The sequence below is a fragment of the Schistocerca americana genome, chromosome 4 (genome assembly GCF_021461395.2).
Source record: "Schistocerca americana isolate TAMUIC-IGC-003095 chromosome 4, iqSchAmer2.1, whole genome shotgun sequence".
Taxonomy (NCBI): Eukaryota; Metazoa; Arthropoda; class Insecta; order Orthoptera; family Acrididae; genus Schistocerca; species Schistocerca americana.
The window spans coordinates 483,671,643-483,687,286 of NC_060122.1; the positions used below are offsets into that span (position 1 = coordinate 483,671,643).

The 15,644-nt window shown below is 45.8% G+C and overlaps 1 protein-coding gene and 1 pseudogene across 1 annotated transcript in view; both read right to left on the reverse strand.

Annotated features, from left to right (window-relative positions):
- Nucleotides 1-15,644, reverse strand: part of LOC124613568 (inhibitory POU protein-like) — a 470,716-nt gene that overhangs the window by 388,760 nt on the left and 66,312 nt on the right. The gene's annotated exons all lie outside the window — the stretch shown is intronic.
- LOC124614173 lies at nucleotides 10,198-10,315 on the reverse strand (annotated as a pseudogene).

Genomic DNA, 15,644 nt, shown 5'->3' on the forward strand with positions numbered 1-15,644 from the left:
TGTTAAGTCCCATAGTGCTCAGAGCCATTAGATGCAGCCTAGATTTATTGCAGCTCTAGATATTAAGTCCAAGACTTAGTAGTTAGTAAGCAATTGTGTACACTGCAGTATTCTGTTCGTGGCGTCCATGTGGGTAATACACTGGTTGTATTGACTTAAGAGTCTAGAATACCAGTTGACAATGCACCCAGCGTCAACAGTGTTGTGAACCTGAGTGTACTTTCACTCCCCTCTCCCTTGCTGGTGGCGCCGTTGCCTTGTAAACAAACACCTGCGCGCCCAAAGCTCTGCGGCAACGGCGTATCGGACACGTACTAGCCAACATAAAGGATACCTGTAACGAGAAAGTGGCTCGACCGTAGTGGTTACTCATGGAAAATATTTATTCGTTACTTTTACAGCCCAAAAGGCGATTCAGCTGCCGCACAGACGTCATTTTAAGCAGTCCGCTATTCTATATCGGGCCTTCAAAAATTTAGCGCGAGATTTTAATATTGGCTCTGAGCACTATGGGACTTAATTGCTACGGTCATCAGTCCCCTAGAACTTAGAACTACTTAAACCTAACTAACCTAAGGACAGCACACAACACCCAGCCATCACGAGGCAGAGAAAATTCCTGACCCCGCCGGGAATCGAACCCGTGACCCCCGGCGTGGGAAGCGAGAACGCTACCGCACGACCACGAGATGCGGGCGAGATTTTAATATTCTCTCGGTCGGTACGCGCAAACCACACTCATGCTCACATATTAAGGATAATTACAGAATGTGATGCCACACAATGTGGCACTGCACAAAACTGGCGCTAATAGCATAGGCACATGGGGAACACACACGACACACATCTGTAAGGCCACCGTATGGGTGATGAGAAAACCGTCCCGAAAAACATGTGCTACAAAGCGCCACTGTTTCCTGCGCATGTACCTTGACATCAATATGGGATATGATCACCATGCCCACGTACACAGGCCGCACAACTGGTTGGCATACTCTGGATAAGGTGGTCGAGCAGCTTCTGGGGCAAAGCCTTCCATTCTTGCACCATTGCCTGCCGGAGCTGCCGAAGTGTCGTAGGGGTTTGAACACGTGCAGTGATACGTCGACTGAGAGCATCCCAGACGTGCCCGATGGGGCTTAGGTCTGGAGAACAGGCAGGCTACTCCATTTTCCAGATACCCTCTGTTTCAAGGGACTCCTCCACGATGGCAGCTCGGTGGGGCCGTGCGTTATCATCCATCAGGAGCAAGGTGGGACCCACTGTAACCCTGAAAAGCGGACATACTGGTGCAAAATGACGTCCCAATACACCTGACTTGTTACAGTTCCTCTGTCAAAGACATGCATGTGTATACGTGCACCAATCATAATCCCACCCCACACCATCAAACCACGACCTCCATACATGTCCCTTTCAAGGACATTAAGGGGTTGGTATCTGGTTCCTGGTTCACGCCAGATGAAAACCCGGCGAGAATCACTGTTCAGACTATACCTGGACTCGTCCGTGAACATAACCTGGGATCACTGTTCCAATGACCATGTACTGTGTTCTTGACACCAGGCTTTACGGGATCTCCTGTGACTAGCGGTCAGTGGAATGCACTTTGCAGGTCTCCGGGCGAATAAACCATGTCTGTTCAGTCGTCTGTAGACTGTGTGTCTGGAGACAACTGTTCCAGTGGCTGCGGTAAGGTCCCGAGCAAGCCTACCTGCAGTACTCCGTGGTCGTCTGCGGGCACTGATGGTGGGATATCGGTCTTCTTGTGGTGTTGTACACTGCGAACGTCCCGTACTGTAGCGCCTGGACACGTTTCCTGTCTGCTGGAATCGTTGCCATAATTTTGAGATCACACTTTGTGGCACACGGAGGGCCCGTGCTACGACCTGCTGTGTTTGACCAGCCTCCAGTCGCCCTAGTATTCTACCCCTCACAACGTCAACAATATGTGTTCTTTGAGCAATTTTCAACACACAGTCACCATAGAACCTTTAAAAACGTCTACACACTTACTCGCTGCACCGTACTCTGACATGCACCAACACACGTCTGCGTATGTGGAGTGCTACCTGCGCCACCGTGCGACAACCTCAGGTCAAATACACCGCATGGTCATTTCCCGAGGTGATTTAAACCAGCAAACCGTCCACCAGAGTATTGTTTCACCATGTATCAGCATTATCCTCAATTTATGAGCATGAGTGTATAATTCCTATAAAAAATGAACAAGACATGTTTGTAGGAAATGGAATGTAGTTAAATTTTGTACTGGTTTACGGTTTTGCTGGAACCAATGGTTTTCGAGTTATTTACGAAAACGTATGAAACCGACTTTCAAACGCATCTCCGCTCCAATACACATCCCTCACGAGTCAAGATTTCTGGTATATTATTCGTGGCACGCCCTCTTATCACTGAATAAAAATTTCTAACTACGTAAACTATTACCGATATTCAACGTTTTTTGGTCTGTTTTGATTGGGCTATTACGCTTCTAACATAGTCGGCTATTTCGCTATAATTATTAGTTTAAACGTGCCCGTGGGGGCAATGAAAGAAAATCTGGTTGTGTGAACGTTACAGTAAGACAAATTATGTAGGCCATTCGATTCAGATATAACCCTTAACAAGGACAGTAGCTTCGCAGTCAGAAGGCCTGACGAAAACAACGATGCAATTCTTTATTTCATGCTGTCAAAATTCAGAATATTGTTAGGTAGAATTTACACATACATCGGTTTTACAGTTTCTGAGTCCTCGGCAAAGCCGGTGGTGTAGAAAAGGTCCGTCGATGAAGAACAAAAGAAGGTCGAGTGTGAGAAATAATTCGTGCAGTGGCGAATTTTTGTACAGTGGTGGGAGGGAGTTCCATGAACAGCATACTAGAAATCCTGACCGGTGGGGACAGAGTGAGGGATTGGGGTCGCGTTTGAAGGGCACTTTTGTACGTTTTTCTTGGATAACTGGAAGATTATGGCCTCTGCCAAAAACGTACTCCAGTACAAAATTTAACTACAAAAAGGTCTTCATTTTTCGCTCGAATTCATTTTTCCTGTGGGATTAATATTTTGTACATAGCGAGCGAGAGAATACCAAAATCTCACTCCCGATTTTAAAGGCCAGATGCAGAATTGCGGGTTGCATAAAACGACATCGGTAGGGGCAGCTGAATCGCCGTATGTGTTGTTATTTTGCATTTACTGCAAGACTATGTCGATAACGCTGACCTTTTATCCTCTGCCTAAGCTAGAAACCTGACCGCTGGCATACGTCTGCTCGCACAGGCACGTTAATGCCCTCTGTGACCGTCTACGGTGTAGCTGGCCACATCGCTGTTGCTTACTTGCTACGATAACTTTCAGTTGTGTGAAGGAAATTCATTGCCCTCTGTGTCGCCTGATAACAGTAGCAGTAATTCGCTAATGAAATGAATTATGTTAGTGGCAACTTACGTGTTCCACGTTTTATTCATGTTCTTTACACTGTGCATCCAGTATGATCTCTGTGTGTGTGTGTGTGTGTGTGTGTGTGTGTGTGTGTGTGTGTGTGTGTGTGTGTGCCTAGCCACAGACGTTTATGCAATCGGGATCGGCTGAAATGAGTTTTTCCGCGATATCTGTACTCTTACTTCATATACTGCTTAACAAAAAGAGTGAATCTCCTGGAAGGGGAGGAGGAAACGAAATGAAACATGACGGGTTGTGAGGGTATGTGATTTTGTCTCAGTGATTACAATATCATGTCAAATGCACTTAGAACGTGGCATATGGGCCTATTTATCAGTGCGACACTGCAGCCTCTCTGGCCTGGATGCATGCACTGATCGGCTGGTAAGGCTGTCATCAATACGTTATAATATCTCTTGGTACACAACTGTTGTAGCTGGCCCTTGATACCTAGGATACTGCCACTGGGATGGATTCGATGTGAGTACTGGTTCCGCGCATCTTCTAACGGGTACAGCTCTAGGGATATTGCTGGCCGTGGCAGTACCTCAACGTCATACAGATAGTTCACACAGACACATGCCTTGTCTGGACGAGCCGCGTCCTATCGAAACTTGCCATGATGATACGTCGGCACGGCAGGTGACATCACGATGTAGTATGTCTGAACACGGGCTGTTGTACCATCGCAGTTCACTCAGTCACTACCAGAAGTCATACCCGATGCCCCCCTATGCAATGACGTAGTGACTCAACAAAACTGTGAAGCAATGGAAACTCAATCGAGGATCATCATGTGGAGTAGTGCTGAGCCGTGACTCATCGCAGAACAAAATACGATGCCACGCTTATGAAGTCCGTGCTCCCCATTCATGGCACCATTCCAGATGCAGTGCTGTTAACGATAGCCTATACGAGAAACGGGAATTCCCTAGCACGATTGCCGCTAGCCTCCGACTAACCGTAAGGAGTGACACATAATGTTGCACAGAATCCATTAGTCGTTCTCTGATGGTAACTATAGAAGGGATTACGATGTGCTTGGTGCACAATAGGGCGATCGTATCTTGGGGTGATCAGACTAGGTGGAACGGAACAGTGGTGCAGAGTATGCCTGACCTCAAGCTGCCATACAGCGCAACATCGGGCCGCTATCACATCCGCATGTCCCAAAAATCTGGATATTGCGCCATTCGACCAGACGGTCAAATGGAGACCCACAATGAGCCCCCATTCAAACTACGTCAGGTGCTGACAAAGCCGTCTTACCTTAGTACACTGCATCTTCGAATCCTTCAACATCTGACGCATTTCATGCCCCTTATGTACCCTACCAGGCCTGGCATCAACACTAAAGACGAACAACACCAATGCACTCTGGTGGCCGTTCTTTCTGTCAAAGACAATTGTAGCTCTAATTGGTTACATACCCATCCATTGCGTGTACATGTACGAAGTTACATCGACATCTGACCGTGTCTTCTGGCTGCTTCACTAAGTCAGGCTGTGTATTTCTGAAATTATCTCCAAAGTTTACAATAAAGAGTAACACATTTTCAACTGTCCCCGTTGATGTATATCAACGTCCGTCAGCAGCTAATGGTATTGATTTATCACGATAAAGCATGACAGCCAAAAACAGTTGCAGGATAAAAATTTATTAAAATTTCTCCTGCAACTGTTTTCGGTTGTCATCCTTTATCGTGAAGAATTTCAACAGTTGCTGTTGCAGCCATATTTAAAATCTTGAGGTATTGATTTAATTGTAATTTCATTCTAAAAAACTGCACGGTCACTCATTCGAACATGTCCGAAAGAACAGATGCCATCTTCGTATCGTTAAAGGCTAACCGGCTGATGACCTCCTTCAGTGCAGATGCACACAGATTGCCTGAACTCTTACGGGACTCGATGGATTGTCAGCCGCGAGTAACGGGTATAATGGCAGGGGCACTACGAATGTAGTGTGTGGACTATAAGTTGAGAATGTGGGTCTCACGAGGAGCGTGCCAGCGATAAGTCCCTGCAGTCGCACTATCCTCTGTACCCTCGGTGGCTCAGGAGGATAGAGCGTCTGCCATGCAAGCAGGAGATTCCGGGTTCGAGTCCCACTCGGGCCACACATTTTCAACTGTCCCCGTTGACGTATATCAACGCCCGTCAGCAGCTAATGGTATTGATTTAATTGAAATTTCATAAAGAGTGAAGTCTGCGTACGCCAGACTAGTATCAGAACGAGCAATCAACAATGGTATGCCTAAGGAGACGTTAAAGCAGCCAGTCACAGCGCATGTGCCAGGACTACAGACAATTGCCGCGTATTTAAGCACAAACCAGCATCTTATCCTCCGTTGGCTAGAGTCCTAAAGACCAGCGGGACGATAGCGCTGTCGAGGGTTTAGTGCGCAATAAAGGCTTAATGTGCCAACATTGTACTAGGATCGAAACAGTTTAAACGTGCCAGTATTTGATGAACTCGTTGTCAGCATAATGCTCCCCTAGTCATAGCGGAGACTTTCGAAACCAAAGTAGCTGCTTTTCTTGGCCGCAGCGCCCCTGTAGTGGCTATAAAGCTGACCGTTCTCTGCGCAAGTCTTCCTAACAAGAAATTAGCATTTGATGGTACCGGGGATCGAATGTAGATTATCTGTGTTCTCCGCTACGGAAGCTGAGCCATCACTTATTATAAATTCATTGTCTTAAAGAAATGAAATTGAGCAACAATAATCATTTTACGAATTTTTAGAATTGACTTTTCTTCGGCTTCTATTATTTATTAGAAATGGTGACTCAAAAGCCCATTTAATGCTGTGGAGTAGAAGAACCGTGCCTTATGCTTCTGCAGTACGCACCACCGCTTATATCTCGCATCCTTTCCGTATTTTTTTATTGGCGATTTCCGTGATCTCCTGTTCACGTAGAGGACGCAAAATAGAAACTTTGTTTTGTTAAAATAGAATAACAAGGAAAGCAGCAAACGCCCATTTTTGTGAGCGCCTAATGCTTCGCCATAGTATATAAGGCAGTGCTGTCGTATATACCCGATGCGGAGTTCATTTCAGCAAGGTTTATTTTTATAGCGGAAACATTTACATTGAACCATAGAGGAATAAACGTTCTGTGTCACATCGCAAACGCTTCGTTTCGGACATTCTAGGATGATTCCTGACATGTCTGTTATATCTAGATTCGCGTAAGGAGATTTTGTTTCTCGCTGTTGTTGCGCCGTTTATGTGTTCACTTGCATATTTGATGTTGTTGTCCCCAGTGCAGTCGGTATTGCTCTGTGTGTGCTGCGCGGCTGTCGCGCAATCCTGTATTTGTCCACGCTCCTAGGCGGCGCGCGCAGACAGTACTGTACCGCATCACTGTATTCTCTTACGCTGTTCTTATTTTTCTTGTATTCCCTGTTCTGATTATTTACAGGACGCTATTTGCTCACTTCGTACGCGCAGTATGGAACTGTACACAAGGGTACCTCGCGTATTCGTTTGTTCTCTCTCATCGCGTGTGTCGCCAACTTAGTGCATCCCGCGAGTATTATTTGTTTACCCTTATTTTCCGATATTGTGTGCCCGTATGTGTATGATGCTATGTTATTGAATGGTGAATAAAGCGACTAAACGTTTAAGGAAAATGCGATAAGGATCGGCGAGGGCGTAGAGTGGAAGAAATTGCTGTAGCATGAATCGAGTATCTGAGGGGAGAGATGAATTTATAATAATAATAATAATAATAATAATAATAATAATAATAATAATAATAATAATGTTCGCTAACTAGAAAGTGTATTAATACTTTCATGTAACTCGTTTTATGGCCATTGCAAGCTTATCAGTCTGTGCGGGGATGGCAGTGCAGTAACAAAACTGATTCGGCCTAAAAGAAAATGGTTCAAATGGCTCTGAGCACTGTGGGGCTTAACATCTGTGGTCATCAGTCCCCTAGAACTTAGAACTACTTAAACGTAACTAACCTAAGGACATCACACAACACCCAGTCATCACGAGGCAGAGAAAATCCCTGACCCCGCCGGGAATCGAACCCGGGAACCCGGGCGTGGGAAGCGAGAACGCTACCGCACGACCACGAGTTGCGGACGATTCGCCCTACCATCGGTGCAGCATTAACCAGGAAACAAGAGCTGGCAAATTCTATGGGCCGCTCGCATTATGGACCCCGCGCCTTTGTGTAGAAAAAAATTGTAAGTTAGATATTAATGGTGTTCTATCTATCACACAGTGGAAATACGGTAGTGCCTAGATCCACAATGAGTAGTAACAATTTTACATCATCCGTAAACTGAGATTTGGCCACGCCATACATTATTTGTAGTTAGTTGACAACACTACAAAAAGTACAGCTGGCTGTAATAACTCGATCAATTAGAAAAAGGTTCTACTGATTATCAATAAGAAAGTAATTAATGGATAACCTCCCTATTTTTGTTACTATTAGTCATTCTGTAGTGTATTTACTTTTCATGCAGTACTCTTGTACGAACCATCTAGAATGGAGGTTGCATTCTTATTGGTGGACTATTTTTATATGACGAGTAGTAGTTTCGCGGTTCCTGCGTTTCTTTTGTGTCGTTGTCTCTTCGCCGGTCGCTGTGGACTAATACGACACAATACTACCGTTTAACAGCAGCATAATTCATTTATTTCCGAATACAGTGAATATTTATTTGCCACTGAGATACCAGTGGTGGGACTGGCTTTTTGAAACCACCCACATAGTGAGGTAGAATTGGGTGCCAGGTTCCACACTGCGCGGCCATCCACATCGGTGGACTCTCGTTCGTGAAAAAGCGACTAAAATAATTTCTCGTGAGACACTGAACCATTAAAAATAAAATTTTACCCAGTAGCTCCGTAGCATAATGGCCAAGGCTCTGGACTCGGAAGCTAAAGGCCACGTTTTCGGTAGTTACAGATCGATAATTTTCTTTAAGTCCTTATCAAAACGACTGTGAGCTTTGGTTTTATTCGATTAATTTGATTTTAAATATATTTCCTTTGTTAAATATAATTTATGAACCTTGGCTATATAATTGCAATAATTGTACATAATTTATTTTTCACAAATGTAATGAAACGAATTTGTATAAAAAATGTGATTGCAGTTCAGTAACAATTATATTTGGTCATGGTGCGAAAATAATTTACGTTTTAAATGTTTGTATAACGATAATCATTCAAGAAAATGTACATATATTTTTTAGACCAACGTACTGTTTTATTTTATACCCTAAGCTTTGAGGCCTAATGCAAACCAAAGGGCCTCTTCTTAGCATCCGCTAGCGGCACCGCGCTGCCTTAATCCAGCACTGCCTGCCACGTGTTCTTCTATTCTATGCCACCTCGATGTTTCAAGATATTTGTTGGCACAGTATAACGTATCCATGACGTTAGTGAACGCATCTAGTAGCTTCGTGCATGCCCAAATAATTCAGCACGTGATATCAGCCTGGGAATTAATATTCACCACGCGACTAGTGTTTAACAATCACAATCATTATTGAAACTATCCTATTGGACATTAAAACTGCAATACCGTTAAGAGGGAGTACTACAAACGTGTAATTGGCAAAAATTGTATTACCTGCTTGTACGAGGGGCGTTTAATGAGTAATGCAACAATTTTTTTCTGAGAGCAGGTTGGATTTATCCAGAATTCCAGTACACCATCTTATTCCCCACTCTTTTGACCACAAAACTCTATTTTTACCCTACACTCCGTTCAGTGCGACAGCCTTACGCCACCTTACTGGCAGGACCATTATGCCCTCATGGTACCACTCTACTGGTCGACATCCGGTCCATTTCCTTGTTGCATTCATCGCCTCCCAAACACCAACGTACTGCTTCCTGTGGAGTGCATCCTTCATTGGGTCAAACACCTGGAAGTCGGAAGGTGCGAGGTTCGGGCTGTAGGGTGGACGAGGAAGAACGTCCATTTCTTCCCGAAAAAAAAAGGGTCGTAACAGACGAACGGACCGAGCGTCAGTTTGATAAAAAATGAGGAAAAATATTTTTTTCGTTGATGAAATTAAAAATTAACAATTTCGATTTTTTTCCTTTCACTGTAGTGTGAAACCTTGTTTCTTGGCAAATTCCATGAGTGCAGGTCAACGGGAAGTTCGCTGTAGGTAATGGAGTGTGAGTTTGCGAGTATCAAAATCTGTGATATAAATGACCGTATCTTTTGACTGCATTGACTTGGAAGCTTCACGTTTTGTCATCGCCAAGGAACCTTAGACCAAAGTATGTGACATAAATTTCAACTTGTTACCTCTAACCGTTCTGGGGTCTCTTGAAGTCGGACACAAAGACAGACAGACAGAAGGACACAAAGTGATCCTTTAAGGATTCCGTTTTTACCAATTGAGGTATGGAACATAAAAATGAAAGGAACGAAAATAGAAAAGCGTGACTGCTTCATTATCTCAGACGTTTTATATCTCTGATTAGAGAAAAATGGTAGAAAACACGCAAGTCATCACGCAGCCTTTTGAGTTTCCCACGAAAACAAGCAGCAGCAGCAGCACTCCGTCTTCAGGCCACAAGTGGCCCATCGGTACCATCCGACCGCCGTGTCATCCTCAGATGAGGATGTGGATAGAAGGGGCGTGTGGTCAGCACACCACTCTCCCAGTCGTTATGATGATTTTCTGTGACCGGAGCCGCTACTATTCGGTCGAGTAGCGTCTCAATTGGCATCACGAGGCTGAGTGCACCCCGAAAACTGGCAACAGCGCATGGCGGCCTGGATGGTCACCCATCCAAGTGCCAGCCACGCCCGACAGTGCTTAACTTCGGTAATCAGATGGGAACCGGTGTATCCACTGCGGCAAGGCCGTTGCCCACGAAAACAAGGTAAACAGTAAAACAAAAATTAAAAAGTCACAAAAGCGTAAAATCCACTGGGGACATGAGTGAGTTGAGGCAAGAATAGATTAACTTCCGATGTTAGCAGGAGATAGGACGGTCTCTTGTCTCGAGTATTACTCATGCAAGAGAACTACGTGCACATCTTTCTATTACGATTTGCCGAAAACCTCGCTTCGATATCTTGAACTATACACGAAATAAAAGGAGTGAAGTTACAGGCGATTTAACCCGTACTCTCTCTCACACACACACACACACACACACACACACACAGCATTTGGTGTAGCGTGTACCCAGCGAAGCAGCACTACCCATGAGAAGCTGTTGGTGATAACGAACACGGGAAACGCGATGGCTCAAACTTTCTCCCTAACCAGCTGTGACGTTAGAAGGGAAAGAACTTCTCTACAGGCAGGGACTGTGCGGTCCACAGCGGTGTCGGTGTCGGGGCACCTCCCCACAGTAGCTATTTCTGGTACTGCATGAGCGCGGCGATAAAAACGTCAGAAGGGTTTGTCAGAGGAACAGCGCGCAATGCCGCCGGGGGTTCCCCCGGCCGCCTGCCTGCCCCCCAGGCGCGTGTCGCGTCGCGCCGTGTGTACTCTCCAGCGGGGAGCGCGCGCGCGCCCGCCCGCCTTTGTTCTATTGTTCCATTCTTCCGCTCTGGGTGACATCATTGTGTTTCTAATCGTCCCTCTGTTTCAATAGCGGCCCCCGCTGCCTTGCGCTCGGTCTTCAACAACTGTTTATATTGTACTTCTGTCAGGGGGTTTGCACTCGAAACAGAACCCAGAGTCGTTGTACGGGGAGGGAGGGAAAAATCAGCAAACACGGGCGCCGCCTTTCTCGCCTCGTTTGGCTGTTCTGATCCGGCGATACGGTGATAGGTCCGGAGGCAACCCGCGGGGGGTCCTCCGCGTATGATGACAACCTGATCTCCGCTTCACAAAGGGCTGCTGCACTCGCCGCAAAAATTAGGAGCTGCTGCCTTCACGGCTGTGTACGGACGTATTTCAGCATAGCTGAATCCGGTGCCTCAGGACTGTCTTGCAACAGTGCAAAGTCTCGCGGCGGTAACAATGAATAAAATGTTCTCGGGCCTCTACCCGCGTCAAGTGGTTAAAATGCCATGAGCTTTCGACCAAGGACTATTTGACCATTGCCAACAGTAATGACTGCTGGTGGGCTACTATCTTGCTATTATGTTCTCTAGCTGTCGCCTGTGACGTACTGGTATTCACAGCAGTGCCATGTGTAGACATACGCTTCAACCTAGCACTGAGCTGCAGGCTTCCGTCTATATTATGGATGTAGTCGGTGACTTTATTTCGATGGCTTCTTCAGCTACACCGCTGAAGAAGCCGCTAGTGCGCCCTACGACAGGCATTTTGTTTTTTATCGTTGATTTTTCAGAAGAGGAGGAAAACATTAACCAATCCTCAAACTAGATTTACACTAGAGACTTTCAAGTCAGAATGGACTACTCTTTGCGGCAGGTGTCACGTGCCTGCATGTAAATCAGTCGCCAAAAACGTCGCGGGCAGATAAACGCCGTCAGTGGTCAACTGACTGTCCCGAGAGTAGAAACAAAAGACCGTCCTATCTTCTGCTAACATCGGAAGTTAATCTATTCTTGCCTCACTCACTCATGTCCCCAGTGGATTTTACGTTTTGTGACTTCTTAATTTTTATTTTGCTATTTGCCTCAAAAGGCTGCTTGATGTCGTGGTGTCTACCATTTTTCTCTAATCAGAGAGATCAAACATCTGAAACCGGAGAAAATATGAATGTTGTACGATACCTTGTCAAAGGAAAAAGCCTGCATTGTGTCTGAATAAAACCATAAATAGACAAAAATATCATTTAGTGAAAACTGTTTTATCAGTGAAAAACCCAAATTATTGAACAAAAGAAATAATTTTCGATCTTCTATGACGCAAATTCAAATGACGTTTGAAGCATTTGCACGTATATTTTTTTCGGAACAAACAAATGTTGATACTTTTAAATGTATGAACACTTATTCTAGTCTTGCAAAATGGCTCTGAGTACCATGGGACTTAACATCTGAGGTCATCAGTCCCCTAGAACTTAGAACTACTTAAACCTAACTAACTTAAGGACATCACACACAGGCAGGATTCGAACCTGCGACCGCAGCGGTCGCGCGGTTCCAGACTGAAGCGCCTAGAGCCGCTCGGCCACACCGGCCGGCTCTAGTCTTGCAGTTCTCTGCAGTGTGGAGAACTTATGGTGCGTCATTTAACAGAACATACACTGTGAATTATGCTTTGGTCATTAGTAAAACCTATTTTTATTGTTAATTCCTTAATCATGTTACTACATTTCGACTTTTTGTAAAAGTACGGCCCGTGATAACCCCCACATTTGCTGTTCTGGAGCCAAACGGCACAGCAAAGTGTTCTCAAAATATACACCATTTTGGAGCCGACGTGCGAATAAAAACAAAACTATCACTCCTAACAAGATGAGAGTACAGGAATAATACACCGGAAGGTAAATTTCCGCGTTCTGGTCCTAGAAGGGCCAATCGAGCCCGGGCGACTGCTCTGCCAAGGTGGTATGGCGGGGTAAGCACAACGTTCTCCCGATCGTTGTCGAGTTTCTTGACTAGCAGCTCTGCAATTGGCCTGACGACCCTAAGTGCAACCTGTACTTGCCCTTCGGGTCCTCCACATGTCAGCCAGCTGCACTTACTATTCAGTTTCGGAAGCGGACAATAGCACCCCGGAGGTACTGCAATACTCACTTGCCACGAGTAGCGGAATGTGAAAAACAATATCGCTCGTGTGCAAAGGACCCTACGAGGTTTTTATTACGAGCACTGCTCTCTTGGTCTTTATGCCTTATGCAGTACAATGGATCCGGCGATGACTATGGAATATCGGTAGCCCGCCTAGGAGAGCTACGCTGCATGCAGCATGCAATGCCATGAGCGGAGCGCTGAAAGTGGCAGCGGGCATCTCACCGGTAACCACCCACCACTGCCAGCCTTTGATGTCTTCGCTTGTTATGTGTGGTCTCGTCATATACTGCAACTGAGTTCACTTGCCCAGTGGGCCTACTTCAGAGCTCCTTTATTGGCCATTTATTGAGTTCAAGTGCTCTAGGATTGCGCTGATGTAACGCTTTCCTTGCCTGTTAAGTTCACACTGATGTGAGAAAAGTCATGGGATGCCTCCTAATATCGTGTCGGACCTCCTTTTGCTGGTGTAGTGTAGCACTCGTCGTGGTATGGACTCATCAAGCCGTTGGAAGTCTCCTGTAGAAATATTGAGTCATGCAGACTCTATAGCCGTCCATATTGAAAGTTTTTCCGGTGTCCCTTAAATGCGATGGGATTCATGTCGGGGGATCTGGGGGGGCCAAATTATTCGCTCGAATCGTTCAGGAAGTACTTCAAATCAATCAAAAATGGCTCTGAGCACTATGGGACTCAACTGCTGAGGTCATCAGTCCCCTAGAACTTAGAACTACTTAAACCTAACTAACCTAAGGACATCACACACATCCATGCCCGAGGCAGGATTCGAACCTGCGACCGTAGCAGTCGCACGGTTCCGGACTGCGCGCCTAGGACCGCGAGACCACCGCGGCCGGCTCAAATCAATCGTCAACAACTGTGGTCCGGTGACACGGCGCACTGTCATCCACACAAATTCCATCGTTGCTTGGAACGTGAAGTCTCCAAGTAACCGAACATAACCATTTCCAATCAGTGATCGGCTCAGTTCGACCAGGGGACCCAGTCCATTCCACGTAGACAGCCCACAGCACTATGGAGCCACCACCAGCTTACACAGTGCCTTATTGACGATTCCATAGCTTCGTGAAGTCTACTCCACACTCAAGCCTTAGCATTACCTCTTACTAACTGAAATCGGGACATACAACCAGGCCACGGTTTCCCAGCCGTCTAGAGTCCAACCAATGTGGTAGTGAGCTCAGGGGGATGCTGCAGCCGATGTCGTGCTGATAGAAAAGACAGTCGCGTTTGTCGTCAGTTCTCATAGCCAGTTAACGCCAAATTTTCCTAACGGATACGTTCGTCGTACGTCCCACATTAATGGTTCAAATGGCTCTGAGCACTATGGACTTAACATCTGTGGTCATCAGTCCCCTAGAACTTAGAACTACTTAAACCTAACTAACCTAAGGACATCACACACATCCATGCCCGAGGCAGGATTCGAACCTGCGACCCTAGCAGTCCCGCGATTCCGGACTGAGCGCCTAGAACCGCTAGACCACCGGGGCCGGCTCCCACATTAATCTCTGCTTTTATTTCACGCAGTGCGCTTGTCTGTTAGCACTGACAACTCTACACGAACGTCGGTACTCTCGGTCGTTAAGTGGAGTCCGTCGGTCATTGTCTTGTCCATGGTGAGAGGTGATATCTGAAATATGATATTCTCGGTGCGGTCTTGACACGATCTATCTCGGAATATTGAATCCCCTAATATTCCCGAAATGAAATGTCCCATGTGTCTAGCTCCAACTACCATTCCGCGTTCAATATCACTTAAGTCGTGTCGTGTGTCCATAATCACGGGAGAAACTATTTCACAAGAATCAGCAGAGTGCAAATCACAGTCTCGCCAATGCACTGCCCTTTTATAACTTGTGTTCGCGATATTAGCGCCTTCTATATACCTGCATATCGTTATTCCATGACTTTTGTCACCTCAGTGTGCATCTATACGTAGATATATACACACTTAAATGTTCGAATAAAATTTCACAGAACCACCTTCAGACTGTTCTCGATCTTCCCACTATCGAATAGCACTTGGGAAAAATAAGTGCCTAAAACTTACCGTGCGAATTCTGATTTCTCTTCCTGTATTGGGATTAACACATCTTCCTACGAGGGTTGTCCAGAAAGTAAGTTCCGATCGGTAGCAAAATGGACACTACAGTGAAAACCCGATGAATCTTTGCACAGATGCGTTGGGTAGTGTCTCTTGTATGACCGTCGATCGCATCAAGACGCACTTTTCAGCTGTGAGCGCAATGTGAGCGAGTAAACGTACCTAGAACAAAGATGTCTCCCACCAAGTAGGAAGGTCCATTGAGAGGCTTCGCCTTAATGAATGCAGCCCACCTAACACAACTGCCACGCACCGCTTTCTTCATGGAAATTCTCAGGCGCACTCTGCAGGGGCAGTGAAGACGCTCCTGCAGCCTTTTTAATGGGAAGTGTTCGTTCACCCGCAACACAGTCCTAATTGGCTCGTCCTTAGTATCATCTCTTTTCACATCAATCGCTGGATACGAAGAC